We start from the raw sequence: 21,812 nt of genomic DNA, 5'->3' as shown, positions 1-21,812 counted from the left end.
AAAAAGACAAAAACATTCTCAGATTAAAGAAAAAACTGAAAGAATTTACCAACGCCAGACCAGCTCTCCAAGTAGGCTGAATGGAGTGCCATACCAGGGTAACTAAATTAGGACTGACAGAAATAAGACTACAAGAAAAAAAAGAGAGAGAGAATGGCCACCCTAATGATAGGAACAAGTCCAGAGTTGAATGTTAACATCCAGAGTTTAAATGGAAAGATCAGACCACAGTAACACCGCAAATTCAATAGAAGAAAGATTAATTACTTATGTTTGAACTAATGAAATAGGATTTTTTGACTTTAGACTAAAACATTACTGATTTTTTTTTGATGCTTTTTTTTTTTTTTTTTGGAGAGGTATTTTTTGCTATAGGGCGCGTGCGCTCGCCAGACAGAGAGAGACAGAGCGACAGAAAGCGAGAAATCACCCCCCCAGGGGGATGGCCACGCGGCAATCCCTTCTCCTCCATTCTCTTCTCGGGATCTTGGGCACGCACGCACACTCACCCAGCATGAGTTTTAAGCCACTGGGTCCGGGATGTGAAAACCACGGTCGACTACATGGGAGTCCAGTGACATAGCCATTATGCTAACTGCTGGTCCCAGATGCTTTCATTTTCATATTTAAGGATTTTTTTTCTTCTCCAGAACTGTTGATAGGTTCATCTACCTATTATTTGAACTGAATCCTAACCTTTTTTCTGGCTTTAAGTTTTAAGCAAATTTCTCTTAACTTTTTTTTTTATTATTATTTTGAGATCTATTAAATCTAAAACTTTTTAAATTAAAAATGCATTAAAAATACCTATTAATGCCTATTTAATGACTGCAGTAAGCTATGTAGCTCCAGTGAGGTGCTACTTTAGAGTATGTTCACTTTACTCACTGAGGATTATGCCTGAAGTCAGACATGAATTCATAAATATGTATATATCAGCTGTGCTTGCTATTGAAAGTCTTTAAATTATGTAAGATTTTTAGTAAATCAATAAAATGTGAAATAAAAAAGGCATGGAAAACAACTATACATACCAGAGACAGTGTGGGAGAAGGGAGGAGTTGGCAGAGGGTGAGAGGTGATTTTATCTATACAAATATTTATAAATCTGTCCAAATATCTATGTCATGAGATTCTAGAAGGTGAAAAAGTTGGCGAAGAAATGAAACTTCTTCCATGAAATAATAGCTGAAAACTTATCAATTAGAGAAAAATGGAAAAATTCAGACCCAGGAATAAAAAGAACTCTAAATAGAATCAACATGAAAAGATCCTCCCCATGGCATTTCATAGCAAGTTTGGTAGAATTCAAAGTCAAAGACAATATCCTACAAATGGCAAGAGAGAAAGGTGAAGTTACTTACAAAGATTATCCTACTAAAGTAACATTGGACCTCTCAACTGAAATGATGTAGGCAAGGAAAGAATGGGAAGACGTATTTAAGACATTAAAAGAAAAATAATTTCAACTGAGCTTTCAATATCCATTGAGATTATCCTTCAAGTGAGAAGAACAAAGAAAATTATTCTCAGATAAACAAAAACTGAAAGATTTCACCAATACTAGACCAGTTCTTCCACAAGGGAGTACTGTATCAAGAAAACTAAAGAGAGACAGAAATAAGAGATCAAAGACAACCAAGAAAATAGCTAACAAAATATCACGGATGAGTCTGCAAATAATGTTGAATGCTAATGGATTAAATTCTCCTATTAAAAGACACAAACTGACTGAATGGATTAAACAAAACAAAGCAGGGAACTGGCAGATGGCATGGTGGTTGAGGCTGCTGGACTCCCACATGGCTGACCACGGTTCAAGTCCTGGGCCAGGAGGCTTGTTTTCTCACTTTCCAACTCTTTTTCTCTCTCTCTCCCTCTCTCTCTGTCTCTCTCCTCTCTCACTCAGGCCCTCTCTAGTAAAAATTAAAAATAAATAAAATAAATAAATAAAGTTAATTTTTTTTAAAAAAAAGCAAAGCAAAACAGGAGCTCTTTTTTTTTTCTCTCTCTGTCTCTCTCCTCTCTCACTCAGGCCCTCTCTAGTAAAAATTAAAAATAAATAAAATAAATAAATAAAGTTAATTTTTTTTTAAAAAGGCAAAGCAAAACAGGAGCTCTTTTTTTTTTCTTTTTCTTTTTTAAGAGGTTTCTTTTGCTATAGGACGTGTGCGCTCACCAGACAGAGAGAGAGAGACAGAGAGACAGAAAGCGAGAAATACCCCCCAGGGGGGATGGCACGCCGCAATCCCTTCTCCTCCATTCTCCTCTCGGGATCTTGGGCATGCACGCACACACACCTGGCGTGAGTTTTAAGTCACCGAGTCCGGGACGCAAACCGCAGTCGACTACACGGGAGTCCAGCGACATAGCCATTACGTTAACTGCTGGTCCCAAGAATGATTTTCTTTTAAAGAATGAAATCTGTCACTTGAGTTACAATGAGTGAGCCTGGAAAACATTGTAAGTGAAATAAGTCAGGCACCAAATGAGAAATACTATCCAGAATTTTTGAGACACTTTCAATATTCCCGGCCAGCTTTCTTACTTTCCTGCTTCTCAGAGTAGTTCTCTGACCATCAAGGTGAATATAAAGCATTTGTACAATGTATAATATAATTCAAAGTATCTTAGTTAGCAGTGTGGAGTTTAGGTGTCCAGAAGATCCTATGGTAGCATAATTTACTTTGTTTGAGATTAAACAAGTAAACAAAAACTTGCAGCCACTCTATACATGAGTCTTGCCCAAAAGTTCAGAATCTACTACATTTTTTTCCCCCACATCTTTCCCTCATTCATGCAAAGCACTGAATTTGGGATTTCTGGGTTGCCAAGTTCAGGTCTTGCAGTCACAATCTTTCCCTCATTCATGCAAAGCACTGAATTCAGGATTTCTGGGTTGTCAAGTTCAGGTCTTGCAGTCATGAAGAATTACAGGAATGGACAATCGGACCTCTAATTGTCTAGTATTAGGCAATCTTAGGGACATAAAAGCAAAGTTTATTGAGAGAGAAAAAATAAGTTTCCAGGTAGGGAGAGATCCTGACAAGTGGGTTGGGTCTGTAGTTTTTATCCTAGCTAGGAGGTACTTGTTCACATTTTGTCCCAGTGGAAGTCATGGTGTACATTTAGAGAACTTCTGGCAAGAGACTGTGCAAGTCTGTCTGAGAACTTCAGCCCAGGGACCATTATTTAGTGGTTAGTGGTTGCTCGAGTCTATGAGAGCCTTGAGTCCTAAAGACCATTACCTAGGTTCCAGAATGTGGTGGGGTCATGGAAAAAGCCAAATTGCTTTAGGTCATGCTGCCTGAGTTAATCATTGAATCATTGCTGCAGACTGTGAGCAGTGAGCCATTTGTTGTGAGCAAGGAGTTTCTTGTGAAACTTAGCTACTCCTACTCCATCTTTGGGCCTTATATCCTGGCTACCTGTTTCTTAGGGTTCTATCTTAGATATCTCAGTACTTACATACAATCATAAACTAGAGAAACATATTTACATATATGTATACTTTATATACAAATGAACATTTGTTTCTGATATTTTATGCTGTGGAACACTGTCAATTAATTAATTTTGGATATGGACATTTCCCACTCTAGTTTTAAGTCCAAATAACATTTCAATGACTTTGTTTGCTGAATTTTTCTCCTAAGCTAAATCTACATTTCTATTATAGGACAATAAAAAAAATGTAGATAAGAAATTGTAGGTATGACAGAGTTAGGTTAAAGCAATTCACTTGGAATAGAGAGATTAAAAAACTCTTATGTGAAAATAGATTCCTTCATAAGGGTGACTTAGAAAAGGAAACAGACTGATAGCTTCAAATATTTTTATACGTTGAGTAAATGGTCCACTTCCCACAACATTAATATTATTCCCCTAAAGTTTAAAGTCCTTCATCATTTACTCCTAATTAAACTTTTTCCTTTTTACTACTGCTCACTCACTAACCTATCAGGTACAATGATGCACCTCCAAAAGCAGCCCTCGGGGCACTGGCATGAGCCTCCCTGCTCTGTGTTCTGTAGAAATACTTTTGTCATTGCTCATAAGGCAATGTCCTGATATTTCCTGGGGCTTAATATAAAATATTTCTTTAAGCTATGTTTGCAATTATTGTATCTTGGTCAGTGTGGAAGAAAAATAATCATGAAATTGATTGTATAATCTATTCTTCAAATTTAGTAAGATAGTCAAATGGACACCTTATACTGGTCATAGATCATCTCAAAAATATTTCAGTTCCTGGTGTTACTCCTTTTTAAATCTTATTTATTTACTTTTCCATGATCAAGAGAGAGAGACACACAAAGAGACATGCACTCCCAACAAAATCTTCACACTGCAATACACCTCCATCTTTAGTCAGTCCTTGATGATGGGCACGTGCATGCCTGGCACATTCACAGAGGTCTCTGGACGTGACCCAGAACCTACTCATGTAGGTTAGCTTCACTGAGTGTTGCATTATTGCTGTGCCATGGTCCATCCTCCCTGGTATTATTTTATTTATATTCATCCAGATAAAGTCACACACATACACGTGCATGCACACATATACACTGAGTATTATTTACCAATAAAATGGACAATGAGAAACAAAATCATGCTCCATTATCACCAGTGAGGACTAGATCCTAGTTCCAGTTAATGAATGTGAAGGGTGCTTTAAAAAGGGGTCTGAGATATATTTAATAGTTATAGCATGCATCCCTAACTGATTGATTTGTGACCCACATTATTCTGTCAAGATAATGCCCTGTGACCTGACTCTATTCTTTGGAATGAGATATTTGGCATAAGACCAATCCAGTTTTTCCACAATTTTAAATGAGCTATTATCATCATTTTTTACCAACTACGTTCTCTGTAATGGAAAACCTGCAACCCATGAGACTGTCCTGCCAGTAAGATTGGGCAATTTGAATTAAGAGAAAATAGGGAGCTAACACCATTTATTCTTACTTTATTAATTTTGTACATTTCTATGAGTTTGGTTTTTGAGGATTCCATTTTAACTGCCCACTTGCATGGGTTTAATAGAACTGAAATAAACTCATCTTCCCTTGCCTTTATATTACTTCACAGTATCAAACCCATCTTAGAAGAGGTTTAGATTTGACCTAGAAGAATGAGGAAAAAATAATCTTTTTCTACTTAGGGAAATCTTTTTTTTCCCTTTTACAATCTTAGAAAGTTCTCCTATCTTGTGTGGGTATTTGCACTTAGACAGATCAACACCTAGTCATGCTGAATCCACTCCTCAGGTGTGGTCGATGTCTAAGGACGATTTATTGGCTCACTTTACTGAATTGCCACAAAGATGCAAATGAAATCAGTTTGAGAAATCTGTAGGTCAATTCACATTTTATCTCTACTGTAGTCGCACGCATCATGCCAAGATATTAATCATGTGCGTTAGAGTATTAAAGCCTGAGACATTGGGACAAAGATTACTAATTGTCTTTTTTAAAAAGATTTGTTTATTTAATTCCATTTGTTATTATTACTTTTTAATTTGATGAGAGAGAGAGAGAGAGAAAGTGAGAAAGTAAGCCACCAGGTCTAGGATTTGTACCACGGTCAACTATAAGGGAATCCAGCATCTTTAACCACCACACCACCTGCCGGCCCTAAGATTTTTAAATTTTGTAGGGCATGTACACTCGCTAGTGAAAGACAGAAAAAGTGATAAATCACCCCTCAGTGGAATGGCCACACTGCAATCCCTTCTCCTCCATTCTCCTCTTAGGATTTTGGGCACCTTTTCATATGTACCCAGCATGATTATCAAGCTACCAGATCCAGGATTTGAACCATGCAGTCAGTCCTGTAGAATTCAGCACTTTAACCACCATACCAACTGCTGGCTAATGAATTGTCTTTTAATATCCATTTTCCCCTCTTCATTGTAAGTACAGAACCCCCATCAGCAACTAATCTTTTTTCTGAGAGGGTTTTTGTTGTTGTTGTTGTTGTTGTTGTTGTTTGCTATAGGGTGCGTGCACTTGCCAGAAAGACAGAGAGAAACAGAGAGACAGAAAGCAAGAAAAGAAATCACACACACACACCCCCCCAGAGGATGATCAGACCAATCCCTTCTCCTTCATTCTCCTCTCAGTATCTTGGGCACACACGCACATGCACCTGGTGTGATTTTAAGCCACTGGGTCCAGGACTCGAACTGCAGTTGACTACCTGGGAGTCCAGTGACATAGCCATTATGCCAACTGCTGGTCCCACCAACTGGTCTTTTAAACTTCCACTACCCCATCTAGCAACAACAATTTGCAGCCTGTCTTGCATGGGATTGTGTTCATGTGACCGTGGATGTAAGGGGAAGTAATGTGTGTATCTCCAGATCATATTGAAAGGAAGTTGTTTACTCTCACTTCATTTCCCCCTTTCTGAAGTTAGGAAGATTTACCAATTAAGGAACTAACAGATTCAGAAGTGAAACTAAAGCCTTCTACCTGCCCTAAGTCTTTTGCCCAGATCTGGACCAGATATGTGAGAGAAATAAATGTATATCTTGTTTAACACACCATATTTTTGCAACTTAGCCTGCACCTTAAATAATATATCAAGCAGTAAAGAAGCGTGTTTAACTATTAATAACTTGGTGCAACAAAAATTTGTAGCACAGAACTCTAAATTCTACTGTTGTAAATCACTATTCCAACCATAGTTACCTAAGAAATAAGGAAAGAGTAAAACGTAGCTTAGCATTTGTATTTTCTCACATATGTGCGTAGATTATCAGCGAATTTTGCTTTGTATGCTATACAGATTGGTTATGATGCATAATTAAGGTAATGAACACTGGCAAGCTTTTCAAGAGCAATGTTTTTTTACTAATAACTAGAGCTTTACTATTAACTTGAGTTTACTTTATTTTTCCAAATTGAATTAATTTAGAGAATATGTAAATTCACCTAACACCACTGTCATCAGTCCAGGAAGACTCAACATCCTACATTTTAGGAAAATGAATCAAGAGCATAGTAGTATCACTTGTAGAAGTTGATCATGGTATAGACTTTTGTGTCAGTTCTGAGCTTTGTTTTCTACATCTGTACAGCAGCCTACGAATTCCTTCCCAAATGTGCAGCAATGTTTATACTAGATAATAAAGAGAAGAGCCCACTGCTTAAAACCTAGCATGTAGCATTGAGCTAGGAAAAAAAAAGAAATGGGAAGAAATGGGAGAGAGTATAGATAGTGGGAAAGAGCTGAAGTCTTCTCAGCACGGTTAAAGCAGAGGTTGTATTTAGTCCAATAACCAAGGCTTTGGCTGGCATTCTTGTCTGTGAGTGAGTAAGCAGCAGATGGTAGGTAAAGGGGTTGGTGAAGACAGATTATACTCTCCTAAAATCTTTCAGTCTATTATAACATGATGTGACTAAATACTCTGATGTGTATAAAATACTTAGAATAGTGCCTGACACAGGATGCATTATTTCTATGTTTGCTGAAGCAGCTGCATTTGGGCAGGATATAGAGAAGCTACCCTGTCATTCATGCAAGTTAGTCTTTTAGATACAGACCAGGAAAATATAGTCGCTTCAGTTCCATTGACTTATTAGAATACAAGCCCCTAGAATGTGTTTACAACATTAGAGTGATTGACATTAGAGTGACTTAGTTTAAATAGACGAAGGCTAGGTGGAGAGGGCAGTCGCCACATGAACCTGTCAAGAATAAAAAACAAATAAATATACTTTAAAAAGCAGCTGTTGGGACCAGCAGTTAGCGTAATGGCTATGTCGCTGAAATCCCATGTAGTCGACCGCGGTTCAAGCTCCAGACCCGGTGGCTTAAACTCACACCAGGTGATTTGCGTGCATACCCAAGATCCTGAAAGGAGAATGGAGGAGAAGGGATTGCAGTGTGGCCATCCCCCCTGGGGGGTGATTTCTCGCTTTCTGTCTCTCTGTCTCTGTCTGTCTTTCTGGTGAGCGCACGCTCCCTATAGCAAAAACCTCTTAAAAAAAAAAAAGGCAGCTGTTAAGGAGAAAACGGAATGCACATATGTATGTATATATATACACAAATGTGTGTGTATTGTGTATGTAAAATTAGGAATGTTGAACTCAAGTTGCTAGTAGATACTAAGCAAGTTAATATCCTATAAGACAATAAAATGTAATGTCTGGGCTTTTTTTCCCCCCCAGAAAGTATGTGCACTCACTAGGAAGAGACAGAGAGACAGAAAATGAGAAAGCATCCCCCTTTGGGGGATGGTCATGCCACAATCTCTTCTCCTTCATTCCTCCCTCCTTTTGGGGTTTTGGGTATACATATACATGCACCCAACAGCATCTAGGACTTGAATGCATGGTTATCCATGTAGAATCCTTAATTACCATGTCACTGGCTGGTCCTAGGCTCATCCTTTCTACAGTAAAGAAAGTAATTTTTCTCAATCAATATTTATTTCTATAGCCATCAATTTCCAGCAAGCTGACTTCTATGTTAACGCTGTCACAGTATGGCTCAGTTAATGGAAAAATAATTGAAGGTGCTTATCCAGTACAACCAGAACAAACCCACTGCTTTACTGAAAAGACACCCAGCAATCACTTCTGCATCAAGTCCCTTATAATTATTCCCTTACTGCTGTTTCAGCTTTTATAATATGGCCTATGCTATGGCCCTTCCCCTGCCTCCAATTAATTGTTCCAGAATATACCCTCCACTAAATTCAAATCAACTTTTGCCATTACCAGAACACTTAATAATTTTTCTTCCCTTGCTATCCCTAAAACTTTCAGAGTATTCCAGCCCCAGCCACAGTAAAGTACTGTTAAAACAATGGGTCACAGGCTAGGACTGATAAGGATTCTGTTTGCTATTTCGCTCTACTTCTAAAAGCTGTCTACAAACAGAAAGTACTGACACCTGTTCCACTTTTGTAAGTTGCCTGCTTCAACAGATTGCTGGTCTCTATAGGAACTGGGAAAGGCAATGCAGCTGTTTTGCAGCTTTTCTAGATTTTGTTTTTGTTTTTGTTTGTTTCTTTCTTTGTTTTGTTTGGAACCCCTGTGAACCTTGACTATGTAATTCTTGTGACTTCCACAAGTTAAAGCCCAGACTTTGGAGTATAAACTCCTCTGGGTCTGCTGGCAAAATAAACCTGAGTTCTCCTTCTCTCTGATTTGTGCTTGGTTTCTCAACGGTCTGTTTTCTGCAACATGGGAGACCTGGGTCAGTTTCCAGTACAACATAAAGCTCAGGCACGGTGACCTACACATGTATTCTCATTGACCTGGGAGTCTGAGGCAGGAGAATCATGATGTGGGAAGACCCTGTCTTTAAAAAAGCAAATGAGGGGCCAGCAGTTGGTGTAATGGCTATGTCGCTGGACTCTCATGTAGTGGACCATGGTTCTAGTCCTAGACTCGGTGACTTAAACATGCCGGGCACGTGTACGTGAGTGCCCAAGATCCCGAGAGGATAATGGAGGAGAAGGGATTGCAGCTTGGCCGGCCCCCCCGGGGGGTGATTTCTCGCTTTCTGTCTCTATGTCTCTCTCTGTCTCTGTCTGTCTGGCGAGTGCACCCGCCCTATAGCAAAAATCTCTCAAAATAAAATAAAATAAAATAAAGAATAAAGAATCCAGCCAAACTGAGTGATAAACATCTGACATGTAACAATGAATGGATGTATTTTGTACCTTAAGGGAATTGATAGTCTTTACTATCTTTCTCTTTTTCCTTTAATTATCAATATTCAGAAAACTCCTACCTCCTACAGGAAGCTTTCTGCAATTGCATCAGGCAACACTAATCCTTTTTTAAATAACTGTAACAGATGGAATGTGCTATGTGAGCTTTGAATTGATTTATAGAACAGGGATTCTACTTTAGTCTTTTATATAATGTTTTTAGCATCTATTATTATTACTTTCTGGTTTAAAACTGATAACTATTAGTTAAAATGCAGGGATTGTGTTTAGGGACTCAATGATTTCTCTAGTCTCCAGGACAAAGAGTTTCTGGAACACTTCTGCTATCAAACTTTGTTAACATAGTTAATTGAGTTTATCTCAATTCAAGATTCAAGAAGCTATATAGTAATAGCTTCATGTAAATATAGATTAAATGAGTATAAATATGCAGGTGCTGATCTATAAGAACAACTGTACTGTGAAGCAAACAACTTATAAAATGAAGATTAACTTCTGGAAGAGGGGTAGGAGTGGTTACAATAGGCATTTGATAATTTATTAAGAGTTTCCCTGGTGACCAGCAGATGGAGTAACTGTTACATTGCTGGACTCCCACATTTCTGACCATGGCTCGAGTTCCGGACCTGGTTGCTTAAAACTTACACCAGATGGATGTTCGTACATGCCCAAGATCCCGAAAGAATGGAGGAGAAGGGATTGTATCATGGCCATCCTCCCGCCCCAGGAGGCAATTTCTCACTTTCTGTCTCTCTCTGCCTCTCCAGTGTGCATACGCACCCTATATTAAAAATCTCTCTCTCTAAAACAAAAACAACCAAAAAAAAAGAGTTTCCCTCTATAATGATAATCATATTTTTTTTTTGCTAGGAATAGATGAAAATTACACATCTCTATGACACTATATATTTCAAAAGGAGAGTAAGATAAAATACATTCCCACAGGTTAAAATATTAGCATAAAGCAATTCCAAATCCTTGGTTATATTATTATAGATTCCTGCTTGTAGCAGTCACAGAAAAGTACCTCATAAACTAGATTCTTAATGGTTGAAATATTTTCATATTGAAATGGAAGATATGATCTGAATAAAAAATCAAATGACCATCTACCATAGCAATTTTATGTTGATATTCTCATATCATCTTGTTAATAACTCCTGAAAATTAGCATGGCACAAGCTCTGGTAAGGAAGATATTTTTCAAATTAAAATTTCTCTGTCTATTGTAAAAGTTTCGTATCAGGAATGTGTGTCCCATTTCTTTCCAGTAAAAACACAATACCAAGTTTAGGTAAAGTCAAATTGCTCACCTCATCAGTTCAAGGTAGATAATTAGAAATAAAATGATGGGGAATTTGCGATTAGGCCTGAATGGACTAGGTAATTGTCTACTGACTGCATTAGCGGGAGGAAGAGCTTCATTTCCATCAGCCCTTAGACAGCTAATCAAGTTGACTAAACACCATAAAGGTTGAATCACAAAAGCTTGCAGGCAAAAGTGAATATCTGTTTAAAATAATTTTTAAAAAAACTTATCTTTTCCCACTCGATATGTGCTAAAGGTCTGCACTTTATGGCAGAACTGGAAAGATTGGAAGCTGTAATGGCAGAGAAAACAAGTACAGCTAGCAGAGACTGGATAGGAGGGGGTGAAGAATTGGGGCTGAGAGGGAGGGACTGGGCAGAAAAACAAACATTTAACAGACACGGGAATGGAAAGTTACTGTGTACAATAGTATCTGTGACTTGCCTGACATGCAATGCAACTATACTTTGAGAACTCATATCATATGCTGTAAAGACATACAATAATTAAACGTAAATTTAAAATATATACATATATATACACACACACACACACACACACACACACACACACACACATACACACATATATATATATATATAATTTATCTTTTTCTCTTCCCAAGCTCTCTTTCTTTCCCTCCATGTCCTTATTGTGAATATAGAAAATAAATTAAAGAAAGAGATCACTACATTTTAAAGTATTATGAACTAATTTTTTTTTTCAATTTTCTGCTATTTACTGTAGAATTACGGAAATCCACGTTAGTTACACTTTAATGCATCTTATTAGAATGAAAGGCCAAGCAATACCTTGGAATAAATTTCTGAAAGTAAAATAAAATTAGAGCTGCTTAAATCACTTGCTAAGCCAAAGACTTTATGACCAAGTGATAAAGGTGATGAAAGCATTAGAGAATTTAAAACCAAGCAAACAATGAAAGGGCTACCTTTTCTGGCAAGAGTAAAACAGCAAGAATCTAAATGAAAAAACCAGCATGGAATTGGAAGAATGTCATGCTAGAAAAATAATTAATGTTATTTTAACAGAAGTAATATAAAAAGTGTGTTCAGGAGCCAATAGTAAGTTATCATTATGGAACTTACTCCACATGGAAGACTAATAGTTTTAAAATTAAAACAAAATCATTTATTTCCTGGCAACATTTCAATGGAAAAAACTGCTTATGTAAGTATTAAAGATTTAATTTACGCTATATGTGTTGCAACCCGTAAGGCCAAAGCATGAGGCTATACTCCATCATGATCAGCGGCCTTTCTAATATACACATAAATTACAAATTAATAAATTAACAAGATTTGGTACCCAATGAAGTTTATATACTTCATGCATATTTGTGTCTTCTGAGGCTACTACCAGTTTTATGCTTCACTGAGAGTTATTTAAGAAGATTTTAGAACTCCCTTTTGTCAACTTAATGGAATTCAAAAATTGGTGACCAGGAAACTACAGCTAAAATATACCCAGAAAGTTCCGATATTAATAGTACATGATCATATTTTAAGAAAGAGGGTTTTAAATAATCACCATGTCTTAGAAACTGGCAATTATAATTTTTAATTCATTTTTGTTGTAAGTATGATGTTATTTATCTCTCAAGTAACCATTATCATTGAAGAAACAGTGATAATATCTTGCTTACTAGAGTAGACAACATAAAGCATTGACATTTGACTTCCCAATCCATCATTCCCTTTCCTGGTTTCATTTCATTTAAAATAATTTTAGTGTAAAGTGGTGTTCCAAGCCATGTCTGGGCAGGTTATAAGAAAAGCTCTCCCCGTGATATGCTGAATAATCAAGAAGAGATCCAATGACGGTTCATCATAAGCTTTCAAACTGGTAAATTATTGAAGTATTGCAAAATATAGGAGAGCCCTTGGCCTTACTGTACAAATGCTGGATGATGTCATAGCGAAGAGAATTTGCCAAATAGTAAAGGTTCAAAATTATAGCAGAGGGATGCACAAATGATCTCATAACTGACTAAAACCTTACCCAACCCTAATAACCTACTCTCCAAACACAGGAGTGAAACTGCAATCCCAATAATGCAGATCAGGTATGGATAAGCCAGATGCTTGGCATACATGATGATGCTTTGGAAAAATGATTCCTAGTTACACTCCCAGATTTCTGTAAAAAGCATCAATATCACAAATGTTCAAACACGACTCCAAGACTAGAAACTTTTGTTTGCAATGGATACTGCTCACCCTCTAATTTTTCAAAATGTTTTCTTCCATTTGAACTTCCTCTAGGCCTTAAGCAGACTGTTAATACACCTTTAAAAAAATAAGAATTTTAAAGAAGCAGTGCATGAAACTGTAAGACCAGTTCATTAAGTGTGCATCATTGGTGTTGGTTTTTAATCTTAGCTCTCTTCTCCCCTCATTGGGCACATGCCACTTTCATTAACATTCAGGGAGTTGCATGCATGCATTAAGGAAAAGAAAGTTCTTCCAGAGTAATGAGGCCAGAAGAGTACGACGACATCATCGCTTCTCCTTCTCACTTTGCACTCACATTCAATACTGTTTGGCTACCCTCAGATACGCTTTCTCAGCCTTTATTTTCTACACACAGATGTACAAAGTCATTCTTTGTTATTTCATAACCATTGCTACTGTAATTTTGCAGAAAGCTAAACATACTGGAATGTGTATTTTCATAATGAGAAGAACGATTCAAATGATTTTCCTTAACATCTGCTAGCTTCTATCACTGAAAATTTAGTGAATACTGCCTATGAATCTGCTGGAGGTGATTAGCTCACAGAAGAATCTGCAGTGTTTGTGCTTACCATTTAAAGAGACAAAGCAAATGATAAAATAAAGAACAATAACTTGCAGTTGTGTAGTATTTCTGGTTTACAAACTGCTTTTGCATGTCTTATTTTAGTCAATTCTCAAAGATACCTAAAAATATGAGCAATATGGCACTGCTACCTGAATGTTATATATGGGTCAGCTTATGTTTATAGAAGATTTTAAGTTTTTTAGAGTCAGAAAGTTAGGAGAGACCCAGCTGGATTCATGTTTGCTGCCCTTACACCAAAACTCTTGCCGTATGCAAAATTAATATGACGTTAAAACATAATTATGTATAGGACCAATGGATAGCATGGTGGTTAAGCCAGTGAACTCTGACATGGTCAACTATAGTTGAGTCCTGAACCTGGTGGCTTGAAAATCATGCTGGACATGTGTGTGCACATGTACAAACTCCCAGCGGGAGAAGGGATTGCAGCATGGCCCTCCCCCCAAGGAGTGATTTCTCGCTTTCCCTTTCTCTGTCTCTCTCTAGTGAGCATTTGCACTTTATGGGAAAAAAAAAAGGTTGTATGTATTCCAGGACTGAGAAAGACATACACAGAGAGAGTTACAGCCCCTCGACAGTATCCTGATATCACAACCCACCCCAGTCTCTGCCAGCCAGGTAACAGGCACACACATCACACATGCCAGGCATACTCAGGGAGGTCTCTTGACTTGAACCAGCGACCCTTCCATGTGATCTGCCTAGCAGCATATTGCATTTTTGCTGCTGTGTCATGGTCCAGTTCCTTAATGTGACTTTTGAATAATTGCCAGTATAGTATCCCATATTTGGAAAGTTAGATTGCTATAAAACACTTTTGTACACTATTTGCAATGTTTTCTAAAATTTGACAGAATTTGAGTTGAGTCTTATTGAGTACTGTGACACAAAAACAGAAACTTGTTTCAAATGTAGACATTGGGAAGACAGAGCAAGGAGGAAATGAGAAGGGAAGAACAAATCAAAGACTACATTTACTCAAAGGAACATGAAAAACTGTAGAAAGATAAAAATCTGGAAGTGATTCAGCATAAACTATAATCACACAGAATAGAGTTGATGTTTGCCATTTATTTTTTTACTTTTTAAATTTACATTTAATCACTATATGTCTTTACAGTGTACAACATTGCTTTTTCTGGCATGAATATGGTACATTATCAGTCAAGACAAAGATACTACCATATACAGTATTATCAGCAAATAACTTTTCATTTTTGTTTCAGTTAAACATTGTTTTTTTCCCCGCTCCCCTTCCTCCCTCTATGACCCACCCTATGTTACCCCTGTGCTTACTGTCTGTAGTATCTACCACTGCCTTCCTGACTATGCCATCCAAATTTTCAGTTTCTGCTATATTCTCAGTTACATTGAGTGGGGACATACAAAGTCTGTCATGCTCTGGCTTTTTTCACCTAGCATTAAGTCTTCCACATTCATCCACTTTGTATCAAATACACTTACACATCCATGTTTATTGCAGCACTATTTACAATTGCTAGGGCATGGAAACAACTCAAATGTCAAAAATAGATAGTGGATTGAAAAAACTGTGACACGTGTACTCTATGGAATACTACTGAGCCATGCAAAACAATTAGACTCTGACATTTGATACAAAGATGTTTGCCATTTCTAAATCATGAGATGGGAAATTTGGAGTTCTTTTGTAGGTGTAACAGAGAGGTAAAGCTAAAAGTAAAACCATGGATCAAAATAAAAACTTCCCAAATCCCCTTTATATCTGAAACAAAAATGAGACAAAAATTGAGAATATGACTTGGCACTTAAAAAAGTCACAAATACTAGAACTAAGGTAAAAGAAGGGACAATCTAGTCAGGAAGGAAGAAGTGCATCAACAAAGAATTAGGCCAGGCCTTAACCTGTGGTTAAGAGGGATGGATCCCCAAATGCGCAGTTGAAATCCTGAACCTGGTAGCTTGAAAAATATGCAGGGAACGTGTGCTTCCCTGCCCAAAATCATGAAAGGAGGGAGAGATGAAGGAAAAGGCCTTGTGGTAAAAACATGCTTCATGGGGGGCTTCCCTCTGTCTCTCTCTCTCTTTTTCTCTCTCTGTTGAGCACATGCACTCTCTGGCAAAGTAAAAGAAAGAGAGAGACAGAGAGGGAGAGAGAAAAGGAAAAGAAAAGAAACAGAGAGAGAGAAAGAGGAAAGAAAGAAGAAAGAAAAAAGAGAGAAAAGAAAAAGAAAGGAAAGAAAAATAGAAAAGGAAGGAAGGAAAGAAGGAAGGAAGGGAAAGAAAAAAAGAAAAAGAGAGAGAAAGAAAGAAAAAGAAAAGAAAGAAGAATGAAAAGAAAGAAAAAGAAGAAAGACTCAAAGATACTAGTTTTTAGAATATGAGCACCAGGACAAACTGTACAGTTTATTCCAAGTTAGGAAATGGTGGATGTAAAGCAAGAAATGTGGTGATTACTGAAGATTATGTGTCAGAGATTAGCGTTTGGGATCACATACGCATGTGCTTGTAAGAGCACATACAAAGTAACTGGTGTGTACTAGTTAAAATAGCTATACTTGAGTATACTATATTCCAGCTTTTCAAATAGATAAACTTCCATCTTTTGATATTGATCCCTACGAATTGAGAAACCATACGTTGCCTTATGTTAATGGCTGCATTCTTTTTTTCACTGATTTTTGGATGATGATTTGCTAAAATTTCATTAAGCGCTTACAACAGCATACATGTCTGTCTTGGAACTATTAGTTTTTCAAAATTAGATAAGATGCTTATATATCACCTTTCTTTAGGTTTTACTTTCACTCAAGCTTATACTATAAGGGAAGAAATATTGAAACGAGTTTCATATGCTCTTCATTATGCCGGTCTTTCATTCAGAACTCAGTCAAGCACGTGTGCTGATTGAATTTCTAAACCCAGTTGTGTTCAAGTGTCTGATTTTTAAGATTAGTCAAGAAGAACCCTCTAGTTCATTTTTATTTCTTTTTATTCAACTTAATTAAATGTGTAATTTTATATTGTGGAAGATGTGTTTTAAAACAGCTTAATTTTTGGCTTAATTGGGGAAAACTGCTCTGTTTCAGATTTCAGGTTACCAGGATGATCTTTAAACAATGTTTCTAATTATTTCTTATTCTTTGTAAGCAAGGAATACTTAAGAGAATTTTTTCCTGAACAAAATATGCTAATTATCAGTTACATAGATTATACTTTTATTTTATGTCAAATCAACCTTTTAAATTCCAAATATTCCTGTATATTCAAAATGGTTATTACAAATGAGCCAAACAAATTTGGATGTGTTTTTTCTTAAGTTTCATTATTTTAATATAATATATACTGATTTTAAAAACATGTACAGGACTAATATTCTCCAAGTGTGAAAATTAGGTTCTATATAAATAATATTGAAGCTTTTTATCATCAGGGTCAAGAACAAGGATTAACTTTTTAATACTGTTATTTACTGCAGAAGTTTTTTCTAGTTATGGCATAATCTAGATATCTCAAAAAGATGCCCTCACTGATAGTTCTATTTTATTTACTATGGGGAAAAAAATAAAAACACTATCCTGACCTTTATAGTGATATGGTTTATGTTCACAGCTATTAAATCTGTTTTCCTACTGAATCATGTGTTTCTCAGCTCCATTTGCAATGCAAAGTGAAGTTTTTCCACTGCCTCATTAATTTAAATTATCAGTCAAATATGCTTATGAGAACTAAGTAAAGAAATATAATTTTAATTCTGACATGAGCTTCATTGGGTTTTTCTCCCCTAAGGAAGGACATGCTTAGCCATATCATCAAATCTTTTACAATATGAAGGTCTTGCAATTTAGGGTTGAATGATTCCTCCACACTTTTATGCTCTCATCATGGTGGTGTTTAAACTACTTTTATTTATGCCACTTTTCATATGTAGAAATAATAGAGTTGTCAGTAGCTTTTTGAAAACTGATGGAGAGAATCTAAATTCCTTAGAGATGTCAACAAAGACAAGCTCTAGTGTCTGAGTAGTTGTGCACTCACCTAGGTAACCCTCTAATGAACTGCTCTCCAGTGCTTGTCTGCTTGGAGCATTCTTCCCTTAGCCCTCCTGTGACTTAGGGGAACACCATTCCATCATCTTCTGCTTGATCTACTGTGACAATGTGAATAGTCCTTGCGAGCAAACAGAAGCACTAAAACAGAAAAGTGATGCGATGGACAGCCGTGTAAGACAGCCGAGCTTGTGGGGTATTTGGGTCTTACAAATAGAAGTGCAGGACAGCCGATGTGCACAGTTTTTGAGATCGAACATTGTTGAGGGTGTTTTCTAGATGAAGTCTAGTGAAGGCCTAAACATTGCTACCTGTTCAAGGCAGCAGTTAAGATGGGTCTAAACTGGAGGTCTGTGGGACCTTGTGAGGATGAAGCATCCTAATAGTTACTACTGGGCATGCCGACTTCACTGGTCTAGATCCTGAATATATTTCACACAAAGACATGTATCTTTCTGCTCTCATAACCAGAACTGGGCCAGCAGTCTCTGCTTCGAAAGTCAGTGATGACTCCATAATTCCCCCAGCTGGGTTTTGGCAGGGTGAACATACAACTTTGAAGACACATATGAGATTTTGAAGTGGGAGCCACGTGAGCAATGCTTCTATTTATCTGGTTTCTTTGAGTGGTTTCCCACACAACCTTCAGGGAGCTGAAAATTCTTTTCTTACCTTTTATGTAGGGAATGAAGTCATCCATCCAAAGGCAGCAGAACTGCTAGCCACCCAAGCCCAACAAATCTGGCTAATTGCCATAACTTTTACATCACTGGTACTTTACAGCAAGAGAAAAAGCAGAGAAGATTGCTAACTAAGGGCACTCAGCGCTCATCCTCTCCACCAAGAAGGATCGAAATAGCTGATAAATAGCCCCATTCTGATTAGAGGAACAAGAGGAAACTTCAGAATCCAACAAGAAAGTAATGAGGAACCCCTGAAGTCTGGAGATTCAGGATGGAGACAAAGAGGGGGAGATGAAGTACACAGCTAGGATAGAACCAGAGCTGAGGGGAGATCCCCAGAGCTGGAGAAAAGTGGAATATAACTCCAGCTGCCATTGCCCCCCAGACACCGGTAGTCTTGGCTATAGAGAGCCATAGTCATCACAGGTTTGGAACCCAGTGTAGGGAGCTGCCCGGAGTTCACATGAGCTCCCTACTGCCCAAAAGTAACACATGCTTGAATTTACCCCACTCCCTGCACATTTTGAGAGATCTAAACTCTGATGGTGTGGTACCCATTTTAGGAGCACAGTCACAGTCAGTTTATCCTGACCTGGGGGTCAGAACACCTTGTACCTCCACGTCCCTGAAGTTCTGCTATTGCCCTTTCTTGCCCATGCTGAGAGTGGCAGAGCCATGACCCTAAGCCTTTACACCACCCTACACTCTAGAGAACAAGTGGCATGCCACAGCAGAGGGAATGCTCCTGAGGCTTGGGGAATTGATGCAGTTGGCCCCAGAGACTGAGGCCTCTGACTCCACCTCCCAGATCACCAGGACTCCTATACTCTGCAGGTACCTGACACAGGGCCTGAAGACAGTAGTCCAATTATCATAGCTGCTGCTGGTTAAAATCTTAGCTCCTCAACCGAGGTGGCATCCATGTCCTGTACACACCCTACCCAGAGCCTAAGGTCACTGTATCCCCACACCAGGCAACAGCTACAGCCGAGGCCCCCAGAAACACTGCCTCCCTGACCAGCAGGGCCCCTGGGCACTGTATACCCCCCATCCAGGATCAAAACATCAATATCCTACCCATGCCACTCTACACTGTCAATAAAGTCACACCACAAAATTCATACACACTTAGAGTCTCAGTGTAAAAGGTAGTCAGGACACCCGACACAGATTCCAGCCAAGAGAATATACAGATTCTTCTATACCAATTTGGCTGAGAGTCTTAATCATGAAGCGATGTTGTATTTTATCAAATGCTTTCTCTGCATCAATTGAAATGATCTTACGGTTTTTATCTTTCTTTCTGTTAATATTGGGGTATTATATATATGGCCTTGCGAAACTAACCTTGCATCCCCAGAATAAAGCCTACCTAGTGATGTTGTTACCTAGTAATGATGTTATACGTTTTTGGATATGATTTGCAAATACCATGTTGAGAACTTTTGCATATATATTCATCAGAGATGTTGGTCTGTAGATATATATTTTTTTAACAAATGAGGCAATTTATTAATGTAGCATCATCTGTCCTAATGCTTCTTGTTGGCAGCAACCACCTATCTGGCAATTCTGTACAGATCTCTCTCTCCTTGAGGTGTCCATTTGCAGCCCCCATATTGGTCCTTTTCCACCACTTTTAGCCCCTCCAGGGCTTGAAGGACCCGGGCCACACTCTTGGAGGATTGGCTGAGGTGGCTTGGTAGATCTACCGTCCCAGGTAGATCTCTGTCATGGAGCCAACCCCATCACCACCCGAGAGGTACAGGTGCCGTGCTGTGGAAGCAGCTTGTGTCTAAAGCCAGTTCTCATCATAGGGAGCAAGTTCTTTATGCTTGGCCAGCTTGACAGTGTCCACCCATTTAGAGACTTTCAGCTTTCTGGACTTTTTTTCTTTTTTTTTTGGAGAGGTTTTCGCTATAGGGCGTGTGCGCTCGCCAGGTAGACAGAGAGAGACAGAGAGACAGAAAGCGAGAAATCACCCCCCAGGAGGGATGGCCACGCCGCAATCCCTTCTCCTCCCTTCTCCTCTTGGGATCTTGGGCACGCACGCACACGCGCCCGGCGTGAGTTTTAAGCCACCGGGTCCGGGACGCAAACCGCAGTCGACTACGTGGGAGTCCAGCGACAGAGACATTACGCTAACTGCTGGTTCCCTGGACTTTTCTTTTTCTTTTCTTTTTTTAAATTTTTCTTTTATTATTATTATTATTATTATTATTATTATTATTATATTTTTTTTAGAGAGGTTTTAGCTATAGGGTGCATGTGCTCACCGGAAAGACAGAGAGACAGAAAATGAGAAATCACCTCCCAGGGGGATGGCCACACTGCAATCCTTTCTCCTCCATTCTCCTCTTGAGATCTTGAGCATGCATGCACAAGTGCCCGGCATGAGTCTAAGCCACTGGGTCCAGGAGACAAACCATGGTCGACTACATGGGAGTCCAGTGACATAGCCTTTATGCTAACTGTTGGTCCAGCTTTCCAGACTTTTTGAGGAAGGCTGCCAGAGCTCGGACGAACTCCTGCTGGTTCTGTTACAGTAACTCCAGGCATCGTGTGGCCTCCGCACTGCCAGCCAGGAGATAGGGCTGTAGATATCCTTTTTGTCAGGTCTTTGTCTGTTTGGGGAATGAGGCTTATGGAGGCTTCATAAAATGAATTTGAAAGTTTCTTTCCTTTTGGATCATTAGAAGTAATTTGAATAGGATAGAGGTAGGCTCTTCCTTAAAGGATTTGTATAATTCAGAAGTGAAGCCATTGAGAACTGGACTTTTCTTTGTCGGGAGGTTATTTATTACTGATTCAATCTCATGACTGGTATGGGTCTATTCAGGTTTTCTTTGTTCCCTTGATTCAATATTGGTAGATTATATGCATCCAGACATTTATCCATCTCCTTCACGTTCTTTTGTTTGTTGGCATATAGTCACTCATACTACCCTCTAATGATGTTTGGTATTTCTATTGTGTCTGCTGTAATGTTGCCTGTTTCATTACATATTTGATTTCTTTTTACATATCTGTTTTCTTTTTTCTTCTTTTTCAATCAGTCTAGTTAATGGTGTGTTGATCTTGCTAATCTTTTCAAAGAATGAGCTTTTGCTTTCATTTATTTTCTGTATAGTTTATTTTCTATTTAATTTATTTCTGCTCGAATCTTTATCATTTCTTTTTGCCTGGCATTTTTTTGTTATTGTTTTTCTAATTCCCTTAGGCATGATGTGAGGTTGTCTATTTGCCACCTTTCCATC

At 38.2% G+C, this 21,812-nt stretch overlaps 1 pseudogene; it reads right to left on the bottom strand.

Moving 5' to 3' along the window:
* Positions 1-20,087: 20,087 nt before the first annotated feature.
* On the bottom strand, positions 20,088-21,114 carry LOC102491779 (40S ribosomal protein S19-like; annotated as a pseudogene).
* Between the last annotated feature and the right edge of the window lie 698 nt (positions 21,115-21,812).

The sequence above is a fragment of the Tupaia chinensis genome, unplaced genomic scaffold (assembly GCF_000334495.1).
Source record: "Tupaia chinensis unplaced genomic scaffold, TupChi_1.0 Scaffold000557_1, whole genome shotgun sequence".
NCBI lineage: Eukaryota > Metazoa > Chordata > Mammalia > Scandentia > Tupaiidae > Tupaia > Tupaia belangeri.
Note: the sequence above shows the minus strand (reverse complement) of the source record. Positions and strands in the feature narration are given on the sequence as shown.